This window comes from Leucoraja erinacea, chromosome 2 (genome assembly GCF_028641065.1).
Source record: "Leucoraja erinacea ecotype New England chromosome 2, Leri_hhj_1, whole genome shotgun sequence".
In the NCBI taxonomy this organism is placed as follows: Eukaryota; Metazoa; Chordata; class Chondrichthyes; order Rajiformes; family Rajidae; genus Leucoraja; species Leucoraja erinaceus.
In genome coordinates, this window is record NC_073378.1 from 131756382 (window position 1) to 131782304 (window position 25923).

Sequence of the window (25923 nt, forward strand, 5' to 3'; positions counted from 1 at the left end):
GTTGCACAGCTTGAAAACTTTAGCGTGTGGTTTTAGAAGCTTAAATCGATTTGCAGAACTCGGTAAACTACGCTTCAGACCTGTGTTTGTTTTCAGAAGATGTCCCGTTTAATTCCCAATATTTGTTTAATATTGCTTCTGATTTATTCTTCCACCTGTAAACGTTGCGACACAGCCTTTCCTCATTCCTTCGTCTCCCTCATTGTCCAAGTCTAATCATTCGTTCACTTGGTCCTTTAAATATCCCACCCAGTCTCTTGCTCACTTCTTCCGACCTTTCTACCACGTTCAATCCATGCAATCAACTGGGAATCTCCCCCCTTTCTCATACTAGTTACTCACCTTCTTCGTATCGAGTCCACGCACAAGGTTGCGTTGTTCAGCCGGAGCTCGACACACTTCTCAGCATCTGCACACACCGGCGTCTGTCTGTCTGTCTTGTCACGTCTTGTGCATAGTGGAAAGATTGGTGGAAACAGGGCCGCGACGTGAACGCTCTTTCCTTGACCCCAGTTACTCACCTGTTACTCGCTGTGACAATCTAATCCCCTTTCTAAAAATTCATGGGCTCTGGTTTAACAGTGGCCTGACACAGAAAGACATAAATCTAGATGTTTGTAGCAGCACCCACTGAAGGGGCAGAGGGCTACGTAGATGCAGGAAAACTATAGAGTCATACAGCAAGGACACAGGCCCTTTGGCCCAACTTGCTCACACTGACCAAGATGCCCCGTCTACACTAGTCCCACCTGCCAGCGTTTGCCCCATATCCTTCACAACCGTTACCTATCCATAGAGCTGTCCAAATAACTTTTGAATGTTATATCTTTTGAAGTTATTAGTGTTTAAGTTGCAAGTTAGAAATAGTACCACATGGATCTCCACATTACTTGGCCATGGTATTTAATGTCTATTGACCCAATCGATCACCAAAGTTGGAGAAGGGTTGGAAGGGGCGCAGAAGAGATTCACCGGGTAGTGACGTGGACTTGCAGGCTCGAGTTACAGGGAGAGGTTGGACAGGCTGGGAATACTTTCTTTGGAGCGTAGGAGGCTGAGGGATGACCTTAGAGAGGGGCAGATCTATAGTTGGGAAGGGTTTAGAGGACAATGGGCCAAATGCAGGCAACTGGCCTAAGCCAGCCGACTTGATCAGCATGGACAAGTTAGACCAAAGGTCCTGTTTCTGTGCTGTACAGCTCTATGACTGTGACCAAAACTGATTTTTAACCTAAAAACACAGGGCCACAGTTTAAGAATAAGGGATAAGCCATTTATAACAGAGACGAGGAAACACTTTTTCTCACAAAGAGTTGTGAGTCTGTGGAATTCTCTGCCTCAGAGGGCGGTGGAGGCAGGTTCTCTGGATGCTTTCAAGAGAGAGCTAGATAGGGCTCTTTAAAAATAGCGGAGTCAGGGGATATGGGGAGAAGGCAGGAACGGAGTATTGATTGGGGATAATCAGCCATGATCACATTGAATGGCTGTGCTGGCTCGAAGGGCCGAATGGCCTCCTCCTGCACCTATTGTCTACCGTCTATTGTGTAAAGTAGGCTTCTTGCTCAAATCTGTTTTTTTTTGTCATGAAGTAAGTTTATTTTGTCAAAGATGTTAATTATAAAAACAAAGGAACAAGCCTTTATTTAAGGGAAGTCTGCCAAGATGTACCTTCTTAAAAAAACGTTGACACTGACCTGGCTGACTCGACTCCTCTCTCTCTCTCCGTCCCTCCCTCACCCTAGTGGTAGTACTAGTTTCACAGTCGTCCTGATGAGTCTCATTGTCTGTAACTCGTTTTCACCTAGCCCCTCTCTGGATCGTTGTTACTTTCTTGCATATCTTTCATTCATTGTTCTATATCTCTCCACATCCCCGTCTACTTGTCTCACTTCCCTTTCCCCTGACTCTCAGTCTGAAGGAGGGTCTCGCCCCGAAACGTCACCCATTCCTTCTCTCCAGAGATGCTGCCTGTCCCGCTGAGTTACTCCAGCTTCTTGTATCCATCTTCATGTCCTATCGAGGTGTTGGCAGGGTGGTACAAAAGGGAGCTGAGGGTGCAGGTTGAGGAAGGCTGAGATACAAAGGCGCTCACTGTTGGAATCGGATTGCACGAGCGAGCTTGCTCCTGCTCCAATTACCCTAAGCTGGTGATTGCAGCGAGGCTTGAAACCAGGGATCGGTTTGGACTCTAGAGGGGGACGGTCGGGGGGGGAGAAGGGAAATCAGCGGCGAGGCTGCGCTTGCGTTGAAGTCACAAAACAATGGAGACCTGGCATCTGGGAAAGTCATTGGAATATATGAAACGGTAAGCACTCGATTTGATATCCACACAGGGAGCTGGACAGTGAGGAGCTGTCTCTCTCTTTACCGTTTTGATATTGTAACAGCATGATGTTATTCAGCGACTGCTCGTCACGTCTTCAGCAGACATGCAAAAATTGTTCAAAACCAGCGCGCCCGCTTGGTTTGAAGCGTGGCCGCTCTGGCGGGGGCGCAGAAGCTAAGCCGGCGTGTTGTGTGTGACAGGACAAGGCTTCGGTGACTTGCAGCAGACTCGGCCTCAGCACCTGTCCTCTCCACCATTCACCACGGCTACCCTCGGGGGGGCTGCTCTCCGCTAAACTAGGCTCAGGAGGGGGGCTGAGACGCAGACTTGCTTCCTCCAAAGCTCAGCTTTCCCATTTGATCTCGTGATTTATGTCTTCCTTGTCCGTCTTTATCTCCTCTCCCAACCCTCTTATGTATCTCTCTTCGATTTTAACTGATGCAGCAGCGCTTTTTGTGTTCAAGGGTATTAATAACTTCCGTGACTGGGCTGTACTTCTGCAGGGGGACATGATGATTATGGCACACACCTACTTGAACTGTGCCAGGTAACCAGCACAGTTAGCTCCCATTGAAGGCTTTGAAGGGAGAGACAAAATGTTGGTGTAACTCAGCAGGTCTAGCAGCATCTCTTGAAAGAGAAATGGGTGACGTTTCAGGTCGAGGCCCTTCATCAGACTGGAGTCTGAAGAAGGATCTCGACCCGAAACGTCACCCACTCCTCTTCTCCAGGGAGTCTGAAGAAAGGTCACGACCCGAAACGTCGCCTATTTCTTTTCTCCAGAGATGTTGCCTGACCCGCTGAGTTAATCCAGCATTTTGTGTGTGTCTTCAGTATAGACCAGCAGTTCCTTCCTGCACATATTTCGCAAGCTGTAAAGGGATCTTTGAGGTCTGTGATGGTGATCAATCTACTGGTGGGCGATGGAAGGGATTGTAAACAGTGGGTGGACCAGGGTGGCAGGTTCATGGTCAATCGTCTATCTGGACAAAGCGCTCTCCTGACTTTGTAACTCGCCATCACTGGGTTAGTAACTCAGTGGAAGCACTTTCACAGGAAGACGATCTTAATACAAGCCCAGTCGATGATCTTCAGCGTCACCCATTCCGTCTCTCCAGAGATGCTGCCTGTCCCCCCCCCCCCCCCCCCGAGTTATTCCAGCATTTTGTGTCTTATCTTGGATGATCTTCTGATGCGCGGGCATGTTCAAGTCTGGTCCGGCATTACTATACTCCAAGTCCTCACCCCTGGGCTTGCTTAGACCTAAGCATTTAAGTGTCCTCACAGATGTCCGGGAACATGCCCCGGATGGGTGTCTCAAGCCCTCCCGCCTCACTTCAAAGCCGTTGGCTGAGCACGCACATTCTCATCCTCTGCTGAACGCAGCAGTTCCAGAGGGGCTGAGCTTTAAGCGATATTGCAGGTCTTTCTGTTGGAAGACGTAGTGGAGCGGCTTGCAGAATACTTTCAGCACTGGCTATGGCTGTCCCATCTCTCTCCCGTAAAATGGAGGGGGAGTAGTGGATATCTGTCCTGCTCACCTCCCAATGCCAAGTAAACGTTTGGCAGCAGCTAGGGCAAACGCTCCGATCCAGTGCTGGTGATTGGGATGAAAGTTTGCTTGGAAAGCAGATTTTGGAGCCAAATATCCTTGTGGGCTTTATGTGGACAAACTTAATGACCTGAAATAATTCAGCAGCGGAAGGTTCCTCTGCATGTCAATGTTTCAATGTGCAACTACCAAAGAAATCTATTTGTTCTTGAAGTTAGTGTTATCTCAGCTTCTTCTTGATTCTCTGATGGTCCCTGCCACACTTGTCTCTCTGGCTGCACCGTCATAAGAGGTGTTGTGTGTTTATCATGTCAAATATCTGACCATCGTACTCTGTGTTCAAAAAAGCGAGTTGAGATTCAATGTGGAGACTCATGGACCTGCAGATGCTGACACTTTTGAGGGAAACAAGAATCTGATGGAGGTCTTTCAGCTGGTAGAGCCACTGCCTCACCGCGCCAGAGACTAGGGTTCCATTCTGACCTCGGGTACCGTCTGTGTGGCGTTTGCACGTTCTCCCTGCGACCTCCTGGATCCTCCCACGTCCCAAAGACGTGCGGGTTTGTCGGTTATTTGGACTCTGTGAAAATGCCCCGCGTCTGTAGGGAGTGGATTAGAAAGTGAGATTACAATGAACTAGTGTTAGCAGGTGATCGGTGGTCAGCATAGACTCGGTGGGCCAAAGGGCCTCTTTCCAGACTGCATCTCTCAACAACTAAACTCAGCGAATCAGGCAGCATCTGCGGAGGGAATGGACGGCGACATCTAGAGTAGACCTCAACCTGAAACGTGGTCTAACCATCCCTTCCGTCGATGCTGCCTGGCCCGCTGAGTACCATCAGCACTTTGTGTGTTGTCAATCCTATTCTGCATTTGGGACCAAGAACATCAGCGTCTCCAGTGCGAGGACGAGCCGTTCGCCCATCAGAACTTGTCCTCTGTGCTAGTTGTCCTTGGGCCCGTCAATGGTTTTAGTTCATGCTTTGCCTTATGTAACATGATTACGGACGCGGTGCCTTCTGCAAGTTTCCTTGCGTCTCGCTGCCTCGTTCATCGTTATAAAACAATGCATAATGATTTCACAAGCTTTGCTCTCTCTCCTTAACTAACTCATCTCATAAGTTCCAGGAGCAGTATTAGGCCATTTGGCCCATTCTGTCTGCTCCGCCATTCAATAATGGCTGATCTATCTCTCCCTCGCAACCTAATTCTCCTGCCTTCTCCCCATAACCCCCTGACACCCTTAAGGGCCTGTCCCACTTACGCGATTTTTTTCGGCGACTTGCCGGCACCCGTCATAGTCACAGCAGGTCACCGAAAATGTTCAAAATGTTGGAAAATCCAGCGGCGACCAGAAAAAGGAACGACTCTTTGGGCGACTACTCACGACCGTATAGGCTTCACCCCCGCGACATGTCTAATATAGTCTATCAGAGTGGAGTATCCAGCTAGTTCATCTCATGTCTCCTCTTGTTGGTACTCGGCACCTTGCATTTCCATTGCAGTGGATCCACATCCTAATTCTGTGCTCTTTAATGCCACATTTCTAACTCCATATCCCAGCTTGTGAGCATTGCTGTCCCTTGCATGTCTGTGATAATAATTTAGTGCTTTCCACAAACCCTTAATATAAGAAATGCATTGTAATCGTATAAATGTACACAAGCAGGTTGGTCTGTATTCCTCTGTACTGTCAACCTTTCATTTTGCTCAAAGATAGACCACTAAACGCTGGAGTAACTCAGCAAGACAGGCAGCATCTCTGGAGAGAGGGAATGGGTGATGTTTCGGGTCGAGACCTTCTTTCATTTAGTTCATTGTTGATGATGATTTTAGGTTGCCATTGCTCAGCTAATTTGTTGCCCCTTAAGTGCGGACAGTGAGCTTGCCTGCGTGTGTTATCCAATAGACCCTTCATGTTTAGTGCATCACAGATGTGTTTTATCACCATTAACACTTGGGATATGCTCAATTTGGCTTTTGGGAGGGATTGATGGAGATGAATTCAAATGCTTTTGACACACTGATTTAAGAATACTCTCGTGTAAAATTTAGCGTATTGTGTCTACATCCCTTTGTCATTATATGTTTAGTTTAGCTTTGAGTTACAACGCAGAAACAGGCCCTGCAGCCCACTGAGCCCAAGCCGACCAGCGATCCCCCGTATACTAGCGCTATCCCACACACACTAGGGTCAATTTACAATTTTACTGAGGCCAATTAACCTACAAACCTGCAAAGCCCCTGTCCCACTTACGTGTCCTTGGCACGCTAATTACACGACCTCGTGGTCGCGTTGAGGCGCGACGGTCCCGCGCGACTTCATTCGCCTGCACAGCCGTCTGGAGCGCATGACATCATTTGAAGATGGACACAAAATGCAGGAGTAACTCAGCGGGACCGGCAGCATCTCTGGAGAGAAGGAATGGGTGACGTTTCGGGTCGAGACTCTTCTTTCAGACTGAAGAAGAGTCTCGACACGAAACGTCACCCATTCCTTCTCTCCAGAGATGCTGCCGGTCCCGCTGAGTTACTTACTCCAGCATTTTGTGTCTATCTTCAATTTTCTTGGCCCCGCTCTGGGAGTAGAAGTGGGGGCGGATCCGGACCGCAACGGCCGTGAGCCCCAGGCCGAGTTTGGCGATCGTTTGCCTGCTTCTGCTGCTGTTGAAGGTGAGGCGTTGCGTCGCGCCAGGGTCTTGGGCCTGTCCCACTTTGGCCGTCAGTTACGCAACAGGCCGGGGGCGCGCGAAGATTTTGTTCGCTACAAATATTTTGGAGCCTCGCACGATGTCGCGCACAACTACACACCCCTCCTCACTTCTCAGTGGGACCGGCCCCGCGCGGCCACACGATGCCCGTGTGCCTCAACGCGACCACGAGGTCACGTAATTTGCGTGCCAAGGACACGCAAGTGGGACAGGCCCTTTAGTCTTTGGAGTGTGGGAGGAAACCAGAGACCCCGGCGAAAAACCCACGCAGTCACGGGGAGAAGGTACAAACTCTGTACAAGCAACACCAGTAGTCAGAATCGAACCAGGGTTGCTGGCACTTTGAGGCACCAACTTCACTGTGTGTGTACACATATTTGGCTGGCTGTTTTTTTATTGCAAGAACAATCTAAATGTCATTGCGACACAAGGAACTGCAGATGTTAAACACACACAGACGCTGCCTGACCCTCAGAGTTCCTCCAGTCCTTTGTGTTTTAATCTCGATTTCTTGCTGTGTCTTTCTATCTTCCACTGCTTTAAATATTGACAACCACTTTGCGGCAAAACATTCCCTGTTTTAACAGCCCTCAGTGCAATTAGCTTTGTTTTAACCTCTGTGACTCCCCCCCCCCCTCCCCCCCCTTTGACCATTTTAAATAGATGTCAGGTCAGTCATGACCTGACCCGGGGGGGCGCATTCACTATCAAAACCAGTCGTAAAATGCATTACCTATTTTATCTTCAAATTCTCTGCTGTTTTTTGATTAGTTTCTAATTTCCTCTCAAACAACTCTTCTGCTGTCATAATTCAGTAAGAATGTGCTGTTTGTTTAAAATCTTCAGCAATACTCAGCTCAGGGGCCCTCTTGGCACCTTTAAAATTCCCTTTAACCTGTTCAAGCAAACTCTTTGGTTTCTCCTGGTGTGCAGACGTTTTTCCCTCCGTTTCCTTCCTCCTTCAGTTACCATATCCATCCATTGCTGGTGATGTCTTTAACACTTAGTTTTTTCCCTGCACTTCAATGCTGAGCAGTAAGGAATGCTGTTTTTCTGTCCTCTAATGCCTTTCAGCACCACTTCTCAGCTAATATCACTTCTACTTGGCCATGACAGAATCTGGTATTTCTCTGCTGCTTGTGATTGGGGTTTCTTCTAACAGATTATCTGACTTTAATTCTGTCACTTTAGTAGATCCCAGTTTAGGAAGGTAATCCTTGGAACCTTTCCCCTAGAGTTTTGGACGTGGGATAAGTTTGATTTTACACTAACTAACTAACTTCCCTCAGCTCCCCCAACAAGTCTTTCCTTCTGTTCTGTGAGCTGTTGCTCTTTGAGTACGTGTGTTTGAAGCTCTCTTACACACGGCCTCCACTAATCGCAAGTGCAGATGTTAGGTGAAGTTAAAGCAATATTATTTCTTTACTGCCTTGCACAGAGAAGACTGTAGCTAATCATGGGGCCTTCTGGAGACGATTGTGCTTTTCCTTTTTGTTCATGTCAATTTACGCCCGAGAATTCGGGGAGAATATATTGCCGGTAAACGTGCTCTTGGAGGAGTCACGGGGAAATGAAATCCAAAGCGGGTTTGTTTGGCAGGTGAAGGTTAGGAAGTGGTTGTGGTTGAAGTTTTTTTTCCCCCTATTATTTCTAATGGTTGTATAATCATATGGTTTGGCAATGCTCGCGGTGTCATTCTTATGGAATACAGAGAATTGATGTTCAGGACGTAACCTTTCATGGACTGAGATCCGTGTGTGTGTGTGTGTGTGTGAGATGTGCCTTTCCAGTGAATGCAATCCCTTTCGTGGGAAAAGAAAACCATCTGTTAACCTGCAGACCTGCAATTTACGCGCTCCTTACCTTTGTCCTCTGATTGGCGTAACGAGCTTACAAGCGACTGGACTTAAACGTGGAGACACGACAAACTGCAGACGCTGGGATCTTGAGCAAAATACAAGATGCTGGAGGAACTCAGTCGGTCGGGCAGCATCTGCGAAGGGAATGGACAGCTGATGCAGGTGCTGAAACCTTGATCAAAACCCACAGACAAAAGTCCCCAACCTGAAATGCCTCAGTCCATTCCCTTCACAGATGCTGCCTGACCCACTGAGCTCCTCCACCACTGTGTCTTGTACTAAAATATATTTGCTCTGGGCAGTCTCTGAATTTGTCGAAGATATTTCTCTGCAGTTTCCCGGCAATTACCAAGCCATGCCCTTTGGTTACATAATATTCTGGAATGCAGGGACCGTAATTGAGTTGCTGCTATTTACTGCCTACTTCCATAACTTTAATTTCATCTGCACAGGAGTACAGTTATTGAATGGTGTGTGTTTTCATGTTATTGGTGTGGGATCTTGCCAATGTGCCCCAGGTTGAGGAGACTGTCTACGACATGTTTCTGTGCTTGTGTTTGCTGCTGTGCACTAGCGGGCGGTTCTGCTTGCCACTCTGCGTCGTCTGCTCATGGTCCTCCAGGTGGATGTCAGGACTGTCTTATGAAGAAAGACTGGATAGACTTGGTTTATACTCTCTAGAATTTAGGAGATTGAGAGGGGATCTTATAGAAACTTACAAAATTCTTAAGGGGTTGGACAGGCTAGATGCAGGAAGATTGTTCCCGATGTTGGGGAAGTCCAGGACAAGGGGTCACAGCTTAAGGATAAGGGGAAATCCTTTAAAACCGAGATGAGAACTTTTTTCACACAGAGAGTAGTGAATCTCTGGAACTCTCTGCCACAGAGGGTAGTTGAGGCCAGTTCATTGACTATATTTAAGAGGGAGTTAGATGTGGCCCTTGTGGCTAAGGGGATCAGGGGGTATGGAGAGAAGGCAGGTACGGGATACTGAGTTGGATGATCAGCCATGATCATATTGAATGGCGGTGCAGGCTCGAAGGGCCGAATGGCCTACTCCTCCACCTAATTTCTATGTTTCTATGGAGCGTGGCTGCTTGGCAGAGATTTCCTCCTCCTCTCCCCAGCTCGCCCTGTCTCGCTGCTAAAGCCTTTTACTGGAAGCTGTCCAACTTATGTGAACTTCTGTGAACTCGGCCAATCGTTCAGGGTATTGCTGCCTTTTGCTTTCCTCCACTCGCTCAATTCCATTGCCCGCTTCCTCCCTCTCTGCCCCATTGCTCTCGCCGGCAGCCTATGTTCCAGTCAGATCTCTGAAGCTCAGCAAGCGCTTTACAAGTCATGATTTACAGAGCAATGGCTCCTTGTGATACGGGTTAGCGTGCAGTCACCCCTTCACTCTGGATAAGACCCTCGCTTGATCACGCCATTCAACGCCCACGTTTGCTTTATCATGAGAAAGCAGCAAACATATCTGTCTGAAAAGGGTCTCGACCCGAAATGTCACCTTCCCCTCTCTCCAGAGATGCTGCCTGACCCACTGAGTTACTCCAGCATTTTGTGTCTATGGTTTTAGTCAGCATCTGCAGTTCCTTCCTACACTTACAAAATTCTTAAGGGGTTGGACAGGCTAGATGCAGGAAGATTGTTCCCGATGTTGGAGAAGTCTAGAACAAGGGGTCACAGTTTAAGGATAAGGGGGAAATCTTTTAGGACCGAGATGAGATAAACATTTTTCACACAGAGAGTGGTGAATCTCTGGAACTTCTCTGCCACAGAAGGTAGTTGAGGCCAGTTCATTGGCTGTATTTAAGAGGGAGTTAGATGTGGCCCTTGTGGCTAAAGGTATCAGGGGGTATGGAGAGAAGGCAGGTACGGGATACTGAGTTGGATGATCAGCCATGATCATATTGAATGGCGGTGCAGGCTAGAAGGGCCGAATGGCCTGCTCCTGCACCTATTTTCTATGTTTCTATGTACACATAATCAAAAATGTCCTACCCCAGTCATGCGTTCACCTTGCAGCTGCCATCTGGCAGAAGGTATAGAAGCTTGAAAATGAGCATCATCACACTCAGGAACAGCTTCTTCCCATCTGTTATCAGGTTTCTGAACCGTCCTTCCATAATCTAGAGTACTGCCCGATTCACGTCTACCCCATTGTGGACATTGGACTTTGTGTGTGGAACTGGTGCGCTACAATGCTGACAACTATATTCTGCATTCTGTATCTTCCCCTTTGCTCTACCTATTGTAGTTGAGTTTGAAGATTGTATTTATGTATAATACTTCTGATCCCTGTGGACAGCATGTAAAAAAAAAAGCTTTGTACTACAATATATTTGCCTAAATTAAACTAATCTGGGCGGTACCTGAATTTGTCCATCCGTACACGTGACCATATTAAACCTAAACCATTGTCAACATTTTAACTGCAACAACTTCATCAATAACCAGCCATCGCACTCATGAGGCCAGACGTTAGAAAATGTGCCGTGCAGAATGATGTCACGGTTGACAACCTTTAGTTTCAGTTATAACAGCGGAGGTACCTTTTTACCATGAAATTGAAGAAACATAAATGCGCTCATTGTTTGCATGTCAATGTGGGAGGAGTAATTTGGTTAGGACCACAATGGGCTAGTGGAAAGGTCCAAAGCCATGGGTTCCAGGAGTTGGATCCAGAATTGGTACTGACCACGACCACAGCCCGCGGGCTCCATGATGTTAAAGTCCGCATGCACCCACGCTTGGAACTCCGAGGTCGATCCCTGGCAGAGGGACCGCGGACTCCATGATGTTAAAGTGCGCAGGCTCCTGGCGGTGGAGCTTCTCGAAGGCGGTCTTCAGCAACGACCGCCAACTCCCCGAAGTTAGGCCGCAGTGGGGACGGAGATAAGATACCGTAAACAAATCGCATCTCTGTCGCGGTGAGAGATTAGAAAAAGTCTCCTCGCACCCCCACATCCCACGTAAAACAAGCTAACGAACACGGAAAACATACGTTTACCACATATTATTAAACACAAAGGAAAGAAAGAACAAACAGACTGTTGGCGAGGCAGCCATTACTGGCGCCTCCACTCCAAAGACGTACAGGTTTGCAGGTTATTTGGCTTCGGTAAATTGTCCCTAGTGTGTAGGACAGTGACTCAGAGTTCCGCGCTGTCTCTCTCTAAACTCTCAACTTATGAGAAGTCTGTTGAAGAGTCTGATAACAGCGGGTTGAGCCTGTTCCTGAATCTGGTGGTACGTGCCTTCTGTCTGATGGGAGAGGGGAGAAGAGGGAAGGACCGGGGTGTGAGTGGTCCCTGATTATCTAGCCTGCTCTCCCCCAAGCAGCGCTGTACATGGAGTTGATTGGGGAGAGGCTGGTTCGTGCGATGTTTTGAGCTGCGTCCACAACCCTGCCATTTCTTGCTGTGTCGAGCAGAGCACAACTTTGCAAAACCTTTTCTGATACTTTCAGGGATTCTGGGCTCTCAGGGTCTCCGTCAGCCACTTCAAGATCCCTCTGTCCCTCAACATTTCTCAGAATCCTATAGCATATGTTCTGTTCCCATGCCTTGCATGCCCTACCGACATGAATCTCATCATAATTCGTAGGATCCAATTCCATTTGCCACCTTTGCACTCACCAAACCAAGCCCAACAGAACAGTTTTATTCTTGTTTCTCAGTCCCCATAATAAATTCACCTGTTTCAGTCTTCAAGGGTCCAACTTTGGTCTTAACTATTTTTTTCCTCTTCGCATACCTAAAGAAGCTTTTACTTGGCTAGCTTACCTTCGTATCTCATCTTTTCTCCCCGTATTGTCTTTTTAGTTCTCTTCTGTCGCTCTCATCTGTCCACAAGACCTTTTTCCAGAACTGTGGTTGTTCTTTTAAGTACTTCTTGGCAAACTGTAACCTGGCCATCCTATTTTTGCAGCTAACCTGTGGTTTGCAGCTAACCTTGCAGTATAGCCTCTGTATTTCTGTTCACGAAGTCTTCTGCGGACAGTGGTCATTGACAAATCCACACCTGACTCCTGAAGAGTGTTTCTGATCTATCAGACAGGTGTTTGGGGATTTTTCTTTATTATAGAGAGAATTCTTCTGTTATCAGCTGTGGAGGTCTTCCTTGGCCTGCCAGTCCCTTTGCGATTAGTAAGCTCACCAGTGCGCTCTTTCTTCTTAATGATGTTCCAAACAGTTGATTTTGGTAAGCCTAAGGTTTGGCTGATGTCTCTAACAGTTTTATTCTTGTTTCTCAGTCTCATAATGGCTTCTTTGACTTTCATTGGCACAACTTTGGTCCTCATGTTGATAAACAGCAATAAAAGGTGATGGAAAGACTGGAGGAAAGACTAGGTGCTGAGAGCTCTCTTATACCTGCATTAAGGAGGCATTTAAACACATCTGAGCAATTACAAACTCCTGTGAAGCCATGTGTCCCAAATATTATGGTGCCCTGAAATGGGGGGACTATGTATAAACACAGCTGTAATTTCTACATGATAAAACCAAAATGTATAAAAATGGCCTTTAATAAAATCTGACAATGTGCACTTTAACCACATGTGATTTATTTTCTATTACAAATCTCAAATTGTGGAGTACAGAGGCAAATAAATAAATGATGGGTCTTTGTACCCGACACTATGGAGGGCGCTGTATATAAGGTGACTGAGAAGGGAAATTGAATTCTTGCCTGTTCAGACTGATGTACGGAATAAGAGAAAGGGCATTATGTGGGATTTGTGTGAAATGTGATTTAAACCACAGGATAAGGTGTGCATTTAAGCCACTCTATCGGAACCATATGTTAGCAGCAGAGAGGGTGTTGAGATTGACTAGGATATAGCCAGTGCTTGAGAACGACAGTTGTGAGGCGCGGCTGGCTGGGCTTGGGGTTGTTTTCTTTGGAACGTAGGTGGCTGAGGGGAAATTTAATGGAGGTGTGTAAAATTATGAGAGGCCTGGCCAGGTTGAACTGAAGGACGTATTTCCCATGTCAGGGAAGTCAATTTTATGGGGAAATGAGATTTATTTCTCCTAATATTACTTGCCTTCAATGCTGATTTCGCAGTGTTTCTTGAATCCAAGATCCTGAAGTCTTTATTGTTTGTGGAAAGACCCAGACTTTATTGCATGGTCCTATGCCAGCTCTTGTGTATGGATCACTAATGATAAGTTCCCCCTTAATTTCCACCCCATTTCCTATAGAACATCCCGCAGGCAACATTGGCCATCGCCACCTTTGAAAGCTCCTCTGCGACCTTGATGTTTGAGAGTTGAAAACACTCCTCGGTGTCAATATCACCAACAACTTCTCCCGGACCACCCACGTTGAAGCAACGGCCAAAGCACACCAACACCTCTACTTCCTTAGAAGGATAAGGAAGTTCGGCATGTCCCCAATAAAGGGGCTGTCCCACTTGGGCGACCTAATCCGTGAGTTCTGGCGAGTTTGCCCTCGACTCATACTTGCAACATGGTTGACACGAGGTTGTAGGAGGTCTTCGTAACTCTCCTTCATGCTCGAGAGTGGTCTCCGCGTACTCGAGGCCTCAGCTAGGTCGCGGCGTATTTTTCAACGTGTTGAAAATTACCCACTAGTAAAATAAGGTCGCCATGGAAAAAAATCGATGCTTTTTTTTACTCGCAGGTTTGGTCGTAGTAGGTCGGCATGTTAGTCGTAGGTAATCGAGGGTAGTCGAAGGTAGTCGTGGATAGTCTTCAACATAGCCGAAGCGAGGTCGAAGTGAGATCGAAGGATGTCGTCTTCACTCTCCACTATTCGGTGTCCAATTTTCCCGAAGTTAGTCATAACTCGTCGTAACTAGTCGAAGCTGGTCTTCAACATAGTCGAAGGAGGTCGAAGGAGGTCTTCAACGTGCCATTTTTACAAAACCTTTATCAACTCTCCTAAACTCTTCTAAACTCGCCAATTAGGTCGCCACAGTGGGACAGCCCCTTAACTCTCACCTACTTCCACAACAGAAAGTATTTTATTGTTTCATTTAGTTTATCCTCTCTCGCTGCTTCTCACTTCAGGTAACCCCCGGCATTCCCTCTCTCTCCATCCCTCCCCCACCCAAGTCACACTAGCTTCTGATTTTCACATTACAAACAGCTAACAATGGCCTCTTTCCTTTATCATCGTTACTTTTTTGCATATCTTTCATTCATTGTTCTTTTTCTCTCCACATCACTTTCCACACCTCTCGTTTCCCTTATCCATAACCAGTCTGAAGAAGGTTCAGACTGGGCCTGTCCCACTTAAGTGATTTTTTGGGCAACTACACTCGACTGCTGCAAAATTTTCAACATGTTGAAAAATCTGCGGCGACAGTGGCGACAATTTTTGTTGTCGTAGGTGGATTCCATGAAAACTAGTCCCTGGCAGTCTCCTAAAGAGTCGCCTAAGTGGGACAGGCCCATCACCCATTCCTTCTCTCCAGAGATGCTACCTGTCCTGCTGAGTTACTTCAGCTTTTTGTGTCTATCTACTGTTTAATTTAATTTATTGTCACGTGTACCGAGGTACAGTGAAAAGCTTTTTTACCGTGCTATCCAGTCTGCAGAAAGACAATACATGATTACAATCAATCTATATTACGATGCATCACAGCATGGTCTGTTCAAGACGGCAAGAAATTGCAGCAAATTGTGAACGCAGCCCAGACCAGCACATAAACCAACTTCCCTTCCATTGGCTCTGTTTATACCTCGCGCTGCTTCGGCAAGGCCAGCAGCGAGTCGCACCATGGCCACTCCCTCTTCTCCCCTCTCCATCAGGCAAGAGGTAGAGAAGTGTGCGAACGCACACCTCCAGATTCAGGGACAGTTTCTTCCCAGCTGTTATCAGGCAATTGAATCATCCTACCTGTTGAAATGACCAGACTCACACATAGAACTCATAATCTTTATTGCAGTAACAACGGAGGGAACACAAGTTGCTTTCAGCCCCGTGGTCAGCATCAAATCTAAAAGGGAGGGAGAGGGAGTGACACACCGGCTTATAGGACCGGCCCAGAGTATGGATGAAGATCTGGACTGGACTACATAAGGAATGTGTAACATGCATAATCTGTGTGGTGATATAAAGACATACTAATCTACATCCTTCCTCTTAAAGAATTAGCTCCTAATAAAATAGATATGATAACCGCATGCAAAATGTAGGTGCTAGTGATTACATATAGTATGTGTAAGTAAGCTGGAGGGGAGTTGAAACGTAGCCCGGGTACTTTACGGTGGGCTTGCAGACGCGACCTGCACGTGTACGGTACAGTCCTGCATTTTCTCCCGTCACCGCAGATGTGATCGGTGGTAGAACAGGGGCCGGAGATTGAAACAGCATCCGCGGCGATGAAACAGGAGACCTTGGCAGGGGTGGGGGTGGCGTGGCCATGGGTGAAACGCCCGGATCAGGAGCAGATGGTGGTGATGGTATGGCCGGGCCGATGCCCGATGCACGATGCTGGATGAGGATGGATGTGTGGTCAGGATAATACGGAGGTGATGCTGGTTCATTCACAGGCAGGACGTGCTGTCCATTACGTCTGTAGGTGCCGCCATCGTCATTGACCACATATGAGCGTGGTTCGGAAGTAGTTCCAGAAATTGCACCGTGACCCTTGTCGGTTTGTAGATGGACCACTTGTCCCTTGGCTAGTGGTGGAAGTGGTCCACTCGTCTTGTCGTACCATCCTTTTGTTGTAGCCTGGACTGGATTTCTGATGGTGGGATCACATGCGGTACTAGTGCCTGTTTCGCCACCGGCAGTGTGGCTCGGGTTTGCCTTGACATCAGTCGCTGAGAGGGTGAACCCAATATCGGGTCGCGGGAGATGTTGCGCAGGTTGAGCAGGTCTAGTTACACGTCTGATCCTGCTCTGTGGGATCGTTCCATCACTTGTCTGGCACTCCTGACGGCACGTTCAGCCAGCCCGTTTGACTGTGGGTATTCGGGGCTGCTGGTGATATGACGAAAATCCCAGCGTGTGGCAAAGTCTTTGAAGTACTGGCTGGTAAATTGACTGCCATTGTCAGACAGTAGCTGTTGCGGAGACCCGTGAACAGAGAAATGGCGTGCCAGCTTCTGGACTACCCCTGCAGAGGTGGGGCTACTGAGCAGATCGATTTCAAACCATCCGGAATACGAGTCGACTAGAACCAGGTATTGTTTGCCATGCCACTCAAAAATGTCAGTATCCAACGTGGACCATGGGAGGCCGGGAACCGGGTGTGAGAGATGTGGCTGCTTTTGTTGGTGTGGTTGCAAACTGTTGCACACTGCACACGACTTTACTTTCTCACCAGTATAATCAGCCATTGGCGCAGTGGGGCTGACAATTCATTGAAATTTGGAATGAATTTCCCCAAGTGGAGGGGTGGGTTTCAATCCCACTTCTGACACCACGTTGAAATGACCAGACTCACACATAGAGGTTAGAACTCATAGTCTTTATTGCAGTACAAACGGAGGGAACACAACCTGCTTTCATCCCCGTGATCCGCATCAAATCTAAAAGAGAAGGAGTGACACACCAGCTTATAGGACTGGCCCAGGGTAGGGATGAAGATCTGGCTATATATATATATATAGTAAAGACATACTAATCTACACTACCACAACCAGAGAGCAGTGCTAAACTACTATCTACCTCATTGGTGACCCTCGGACTATCCTTGATCGGACGTTGCTGGCTTTACCTTGCACTAAACGTTATTCCCCTTATCATGTATCTATACACTGTGAATGGCTGGATTGTAATCATGTATAGTCTTTCCGCCGACTGGTTAACACACAACAAAAGGTTTTCACTGCACCTCGGTACACGTGACAATAAACTAAACAAATCAATGATGGCAGAACATTGAGTCTATCGGACCCTCTACAGGACGTTGGACAATTGTTAGTTCCTTTTTGGGATAGTTGTTGAGGAGGACGTGGAGTGTTGGAAATGTTGGCAACAAATGTATTTCTGAAGCTCGAGGAGGAGGAGGAGGAGGAGGAGGAAGGTTGGTGAAGCAGTACCCTGATTGATGAGCCTTCAATACTGGTTGGTAGCAGCAGTGTACAGTTGTGATCGTGGGTTGGCTGTGGATTAGAATGGGGTTAGGGGGGAGAAATAGATCAGCCATGATTGAATGGCGGAGTAGACTTGATGGGCCAAATGTGGAGGTCACATGCTGAGTGTAATCACTCGCTACTCACTGCTCCTCGGGGAAGGCCTGAGACAAGAGGCGACTGCTACCCTAGCAGAGTATCTGTCGCCTGATGAGCGTGAGGAAGTTACCAGGCGTCAGGTCTGGGCAGTAGGAGGAGGGAGAGTCAGATGCCTTCCGTCTTTGAGTGTGGATGGAGCTCCTACCCAGTCTGCCTGGACCTACCTGATCTCCCTGTTGCTAAACACTTTAATTCTCCCTCCCATTCCTACTCTGTCCTAGGTCCCCTCCATTGTTCAAATGAGGCTTAAATGCAAGTTAGAGGAACAGCATCTCATATTTTGCTTGATAGACCCTGCGAGTCAGGGGAGATGGAGACACAGAGATAAGGAAGTGTAAGGTGTGAAAACAAGACATTAAAGGGGACGCCGTTCAAGGAAAATGTAGAATAGATCATTGTCAGCTAAAAGCATACCGAGATAAAATTTTAATCAGGGGCACAGTCGGACTGGTCGGAGAACTAGTAGGAAAGGGGAGGGATGGAGAGAGATGGAAAGCAAGGGTTACTTGCAGTTATAGAAGTAAATGTTCATACGGGGTGTAAGCTGCCCAAGCGAAATATGAGGTGCTGTTCCTCCAACTTGTGTTGGGTCTCACTCTGACAATGGAGGAGACCCAGGACAGAAAGGTCAGTGTGGGAATGGGAGGGGGAGTTAAAGTGTTTAGCAACCGGGAGATCAGGTATGTCTAGGTGGCACAGTGGCGCAGCTGTAGAGCTGCTGCCTTACTGCTCCAGGGACTCGGGTTCCATCTTGACTATGGATGTTGTCTGTACGGAGTCTGTACGTTCTCCCTGTGACCGTGTGGGTTTTCTCTGGGTGCTCCGTTTTCCTCCCACACTCCAAAGAGTTGCTGCCTGATGGTGTGTTCGATCCTGACTACGGGTGCTGTCTATGTGGAGTGTTTATGTTCTCCCTGTGACTGTGTGGGTTTTCTCTGGGTGTTCTGTTTTCCTCCCGCACTCCAAAGACATGCAGGTTTGTACGTTAATTGGTTTTGGTAAAATTGTAAATTGCCCCTAGTGTGTAGGATAGTGCTAATGTACGGGATGGTCGTCGCGGACTCAGCGGCCTGTTTCCGTGCTGTATCGCTAAAGTCACAAGTCTAACCCCCACCCTGGCAATGCGTTCCTGGCATCCACCACTCTCTGTGTAAATAAAAATATGACCTTGCACATCTCCTTTAAACTTTCCCCTTCTGACCTGAAAGGCATTTCCCCTTCTGACCTTTGACATTTCTACCCTGTAGAAGGATAAAGGTTCTGACTGTCTATCCCTTCTATGCCCCGCATAATTTTATGTACTTCAATTCGATCTGACCTCAACGTCTTGATGCTCTGGAGAAAACAATCCAAGTTTGTTTCTCTCCTGATAACCAATACCCTCTAATCTAAGCAGAATTCTGGTAAAACTCTTGTGCACGATCTCCGGAGCGTTTGAATATGACTGGCCCATTCAATATTGGGCCACTTAATAATTTGGCTCAACTTCAGCCACAGGGTAGATGAACCTGCAGGGCCCGGAGTAAGGAGCCTGTTGGTTCTGGAGTTGCTGCTCTTCAGTTGACACTGAGGCAAAGTTCAGTGGGGGAGCTCAATGTGTTGAAGATAGATGTAAACTTACAAACCAGGAGCAGCCTAAGTGTGAAAAATATACATCTTCTAGATGCGCTGGGACGCATCCTCAGTGATGTGACCTGGGGTCATCGGGTGTTTCTGGTCTCACAACATCAGACACCCTCGCCCAGGCGACCCAGCCGGGGTTGATCAGGCCCCGACTTGCGTCCCAGCAGCAACCGCCCACGGATCAGCCATCTTAATAACTACTCTGCAGGGGTTGGGAGACTCTAGTGTGTGGAGGGACTGGGCTCTGTGGGGTGATTCCTGGCCGGGCTCCTCCTGTGTCTCACCAGGTTCAAGGCCCGTGCGCTGCACCTCTTTCTCCTTCTCCGAGCATTTCATTCTCGCCTGATGGATTTTTAGGCCACGGTGGTTCATTAGGCCTTTCCGTAGCTTTATTGGGTGACTTTCTCACGAAAGACACAGACTGGGGTGCTAACCCAGCCTGTCCCGGGTGCCATCAACTGTCTCTTCAGTAGTCACCAAACTATTCTTGGTTGTCACCCAGTCTATTCCTAAGTGTCACTGGCTGAGCCAGACTTCAGTGAAAAATCACACCGAAAAAGAGGAATATCGACATGAAAGCACATTTTGAGCACACTTTCAGGTCGGGACCCTTCTTCAGTCTGAGGAAGGGTCCCTTCCTGAAACATCACCTATCCATTTTCTCCAGAAATGTCCCATGACCCGTTGAGTTACTCCAGCATTTTGTGTCCACTTTCAGATATTGACTTGTGGTTACTTTTATTTGTGAGAACCTCCTTGTCGCGAGGGCTGGAGGGTGTGAGCTATAGGGAGAGGTTGAGTAGGCTGGGTCTCTCTATTCCATGGAGCGCAGGAGGATGAGGGGTGATCTTCTAGAGGTGTCTACACGGGATTGGGAGTGCGCAGCTGTTGGTGAATGTGCGGCACTTAGAATGCACTTGGACAAGTATTGGGAGCTGATAGACATTTGCAATGTTAAAATAACATATGAATCTAGGTGTTGACAATGAATGGTTTTATGGGAATTCATGTTTGAAAGACTGGTTGAGTGAAAGGTGTGCGACGAGATTGAGCTGAAAAGAACGTTCTTGCATTAACATTCCTGCTCTGAATGATCGTTCAACTCAGTGGGTAACACTTCTGTTTCCAAGTTAGAAATGTGTAGATTCTGGCCTTCAAACTCTGAGTTTTGTGGGGGGGAGGGGGGGTTTAAAGAGTGAGCAACGGACTTGTAAAATTCTCCAGCAATTTTTTTCAGCTCAAAATTTCAGCATCTGCAGCCTCTTATGTTTCCAAGCAGCAGCATAATGTGTAAGGGGGTGAGTAGAATGTGACAACGAACCAAAGCATGATCGTAACAATGTTCCAGGAAATGGCATCAAAGTGGGGGACAATGTTTTCCAAATAAAGTGGTAATTCACAGCTGTTTATCTGAATTGTTCATTGCACATGTTGGATTCAAATGGTAGGCTGCTGCACGGCGGCACAGCTGGTAGAGTTGCTGCCTCACCGGACAGAAACCCGGGTTTGATTCTGATCCCGGGTGCCGGCTGCATGGAGTTTGCATGTTCTCCCTGTGACCATGTTTGCAGGTTAATAGATTACGTTTGCAGGTTTGAACGTTAATCGACCTCTGTATATTGCCTCTAGTGTGTAGGGAGCGGGTGCAAAAGTGGGACAACATGCAACATCCTCTCTCGCTGCTACATCATCGTCTATATCTCTCGTTCCCCTTCTCCCGAACCAGTCTGAAGAAGGGTCTCGACCCGAAACGTCGCCCATTCCTTCTCTCCACAGATGCTGCCTGTCCCGCTGAGTTACTCCAGCATTTTGTACCTATATTAGTGTGAACGGGTGGGCCAAAGGGCCTGTCGCCATGCTGAATCTCTAAACTAAGCTAAACTGTAGTCAGTAAGCTTGCAGATAATAATAATAATAATATATTTTATTGTCATTGTCATAAGTGCAACGAGATTTGGGTTTGCAGCTTCCATCCGATGTCATAACTTAAATAACTCATAAAATTTAGATTTAGATACCCCAAGAAACATGGTTTGTAAAAGAACAGTAAAATAGTCAAAACAGTTCAAACAGACTAAAGTGGAGATGTGTCTGTGCGACATGACTCTCCGAGGGAGACAGTCCAGGGGAGGTGAGGGGCACTCAGCAGGGCCGGTTCAGAGCTCTGATGACATGAAACTTAGTGTTGCTGATTGGAGACACGTAGGAAAAAGGGACTGCAGAAGCTGGTTTACAAAAAAAGACCCAAAGTGCTGGAGTAAATCAGTGGGTCAGGCAACATTTCAGGAGAACATGGATGGGCAATGTTTTGTGTCAGGAAACCTCTTGAGACTGTGTTGATAGGAGGCTAGTTGGAAGCTGTGAGATAATATTGATCAATTGGAAGGATGGGCAGAGTGTTGTCAAATTAAATATCGCCATGATGTGTGTGAGATGATGTCGTTTGGAAAGACTGGTGAGGATGTAAACATTGGATCGTGGAGCGCTAGACTGTAGTGAGGAGCAGAGGAACCCTGGTGTACAAATCCTGGAGATGCCTTCTTTTACGCTTCTTTCATTTTGTGCTATCAAGTACGAAACAGAATAACCAAACACGGTAAGAGTTGAGACATAAGGAACTCAAATGCTGCAAACTTTCCACAGAACTCAAGGTGCTGGAGTACCTCGGCAGTTCAGGCAACATCTCTGGAGGACATGGATTTGTGACGTTTCGGGGTGAGACCCTTCAGGATTATTATTTTGAGGAATATGGAGAGTAGGTGAATTGTTGTTGACGATGGCTCGAACAACAAAAGTTGACCTTTTAGGCAATAGACAATAGGTGCAGCAGTAGGCCATTTGGCCCTTCGAGCCAGCACCGCCATTCAATGTGATCATGGCTGATCATCCCCAATCAGTACCCCGTTCCTGTCTTCTCCCCATATCCCCTGACTCCGCTACTTTTAAGAGCCCTATCTAGCTCTCTCTTGAAAGCATCCAGAGAACCGGCCTCCACCGCTGAGGCAGAGACAATTTGAACAATCCTGGAAAGGGATTGGGAAGTAGAGTCATCTTTTGTGAAGATAAGGAATCTAATGAGACAGAAATATGGGTAGAAGGAATGAGGAATTACAATCTGCCTCAGTGGCGACTCGTGGACTATCCTTGATTGGACCTTACTGGCCTTACCTTGAGGAAGGGTCTCGGCCCAAAACGTCACCTATCCCTTCTCTCCAGAGATGCTGCCTGTCCCGCTGAGTTACTCCAGCATTTTGTGTCTACGGTGTAAACCAGCATCTGCGGTTCCTTCCTATAAATAGCTCAATTGTAATCATGTATTGTCTTCCTGCTGACTGGATAGCACGCAACAAAAGCTTTTCACTGTACCTCGGTACACGTGACAATAAACTAAACTAAGTATCAAAATCCAGGAATAGTGGAAGTTCATAATGAAAATCGAGATGCTTATCTTCAGATGCATTGGATGAATCAAATTGGCAAAGGCGGCCTGATGGAATATTTATGGAATAATTGAAGGCGTCTTCAAGGAATAGATTCAAGAGACCTGGAACAATACATTGTGGCAGCAGACTAATTTGGATCTCGTAATGGGAAAATGAGACTGAATTAATTAGTAATCTCAGTAAAAGGCCCCCTGGGAAAGAGTAATCTTATTGTGAGGTAATTTAACATTCAGTTAGAGTGACAAATTTAGCAACAAGAACTGGAGCCTTAAGTAAGGCAATTACTTAGGTATGAGGGAGAGTTGGCTAAGATGGATTGGAAAATGAGATGCAAAAGAATGGTAGATCAGCAGTGGCACATGTTTAAAGAGTTATTCGATAATTCTCAACTAATGTATATTCCGTTGGGAAATAAAGACTGTTTGGGGAAAAATGATCCATCCATGGCTAACGAAAGAAGTTAATGATATTACTCGGAAAGAAAAGCCTATGAAGTTGTGAAGAATAGTCGAAGGCTTAAGGGCTCGGGAGGATTGTAGGAACCAGAAATTGGTGGGGTTAAAATAGAGTACAAACTTACAGTGAATGAAAAAGCTGAGTTTAAGGTGGTGAAGCAAATTAATCCTCAGGAATAAGGAAACAGAGACATTAACCAAATATTGTTTATCTGTCTTCATAATAGAAGACTACAAGCATTCCTAAAGTAATAAGTAAGCGAGGGACAAGAGAGAGTGGAAACATTCCAGCAATTAACATCGTTAGAGGAAAAGAACTGGGCAAACTCATTGGAATTGATGGATGACCTGGGGTTTGGAAAGATGAGGCAGCCGAGAATATGACTTCATAGGACGTGGAATGGTACATCACATAGGCAGGCCCTTCAGCCCACGATGACTGTGCCAAACATGACGCCAAATTAAACCAAACCCGTCTGCCTGCCAATGATCCATCCCCTCCATTCCTTCCGCATCCGCTTACTGATCTAAAGCCTCCGAAACACCACTATCATATCTGCCTTCCCCCACCGCCCCTGGTAGCGTGTTCCAGGCACCCACCACTCTGTGTTTAAAAAAAAACTTGCCACACTATGGGGAGAATGTGCAAACCTCATTCAGACTACACCCGTAATAGAAACATAGAAACCGCCATTCAATATGATCATGGCTGATCAACCAACTCAGTATCCCATACCTACCTGCCTTCTCTCCATACCCCCTGATCCCTTTACCCATAAGGGCCACATCTAACTCCCTCTTAAATATAGCCAATGAACTGGCCTCAACTACCTTCTATGTCAGAGAATTCCACAGATTCACCACTCTCTGTGTGAAAAATGTTTTCCTCATCTCAGTCCTAAAAGATTTCCCCCTTATCCTTAAACTGTGACCTCTTGTTCTGGACTTCCCCAACATCGGGAACAATCTTCCTGCATCTAGCCTGTCCCAACCCCTTAAGAATTTTGTACGTTTCTATAAGATCCCCCCTCAATCTTCTAAATTCTAGCGAGTACAAGCCGAGTCTATCCAGTCTTGCTTCATATGAAAGTCCTGACATCCCAGGAATCAGTCTGGTGAACCTTCTCTGTACTCCCTCTATGGCAAGAATGTCTTTCCTCAGATTAGGAGACCAAAGCTGTGTGCGCAACACTCCAGGTGTGGTCTCACCATACCCTATACAACTGCAGTAGAACTTCCCTGCTCCTATACTGAAATCCTTAATCAGGATCGACCCCGGGTCTCTGGCTCTGTGAAGGCAGCAGCTCTACCGTTGAGACACCGTGCTGCGCTTAAGGGGAAAGATTTCTTACGACCTACTCTATCTCTACCCTCCAAGTTGTACCATGCTGCGGGTGTGGATTTTCAGAAAACCAGCGGCGCTTTCCAGCTTCCTCCACCACTCCTTCTGCTCACCTCTGGACAAAATCTCCATTCATGGGTCCCTCTCGACTTGATACGGTCTGCCAAGTTGTCAAAGTTGGCAAAAGTTGCAGATATCGACGTGCTGGCTTCACTTTTGCCCAAGTCTAGACTGGCCCGGCGTCGATTTTGGAAGCAAGGCATCCCAGCATTTTATCGATTACTTTCCAGGTGTGTGAGGGGGAAATGTCTGCTTGGTGGTGATTAGTTTTCTGCCTGCCTCTCCAGCTAATTTAACGCAGATATTCCACCTGCCTTTAATAAGAGCAGGGCTTTGCAAGCAACAGGCCCAGCACTTGTCACACTCTGTACAAATTCATTCAATCTTGCAGTTTGTGGCTGAGGGGAAACTTTGTGAGGTTGGGGGGGGGGGTGACGAGGGTGTGGGTTGTGACACAGTTTACATTCGAGTTCTGGATTCAATGTCCGTGGACACAGGAAATTGTGTGCTGCTTACAATCAGATTTAGAGCCTCGTTGGTTTATGACTCCCATTCCTCTTTCCTTCCTCTTCCCTGAAGGCAGTGTCTTGTATATGATGTCAACGATACCTGTCATTGACACTCAGTCAATGCCAGCTGACTATTAGAAAGGCCATTCACACCGAACCTTATCCTTCCTTATACTTCAGGAGAGGACCTGCTGTGTTAATCGGTTGCAGGAAGCCCCAAGGTTCATTCTGCCCCTATTGTTTAATTTGCCACAACCCTGCAAGGCAGTTTACTCTTCTAAAGGGCCTGTCCCACATGCGCTATTATTTTCAGCGACTTGCCGGCACCCGTCAGAGTCGCAGCAGGTGGCCGAAAAATGTCAAAATGTTGAAAATCCATCGCCGACCAGAAAAAAGCTACGACTCTTTGGGCGACTACTCACGACCAAACAGGCGTCACCCCGCGATATAAGACAGACACAAAAAGCTGGAGTAACTCAGCGGGGCAGGCAGCATCTCTGGAGAGAAGGCATGGGGGACATATTGGAAGAAGGATCTCGACCCGAAACGTCACCCAATTCCTTCTCTCTAGAGAAGCTGGCTGTCCCGCTGAGTTACTCCTGCTTTTTGTGTCTACAGTTTAAACCAGCATCTGCAGTTCCTTCCCACACAGTGTACAGTTCTAGTTCAGTTTAGTTTATTGTCACGTGTACCGAGGTGCAGTGAAAAGCTTTTGCTGAGTGCTATCCAGTCAGCAGGATGACAACACGTGATTACAGTCGAGCCATTTACAGTGTGCAGATACATGATAAGGAAATAACGTTTCGTGCAAGGTAAATCATGGTT

General features: G+C 47.1%; 1 protein-coding gene across 1 annotated transcript in view; it reads left to right on the forward strand.

Moving 5' to 3' along the window:
• Positions 1-25923, forward strand: part of bop1 (BOP1 ribosomal biogenesis factor) — a 176806-nt gene that overhangs the window by 96606 nt on the left and 54277 nt on the right. The gene's annotated exons all lie outside the window — the stretch shown is intronic.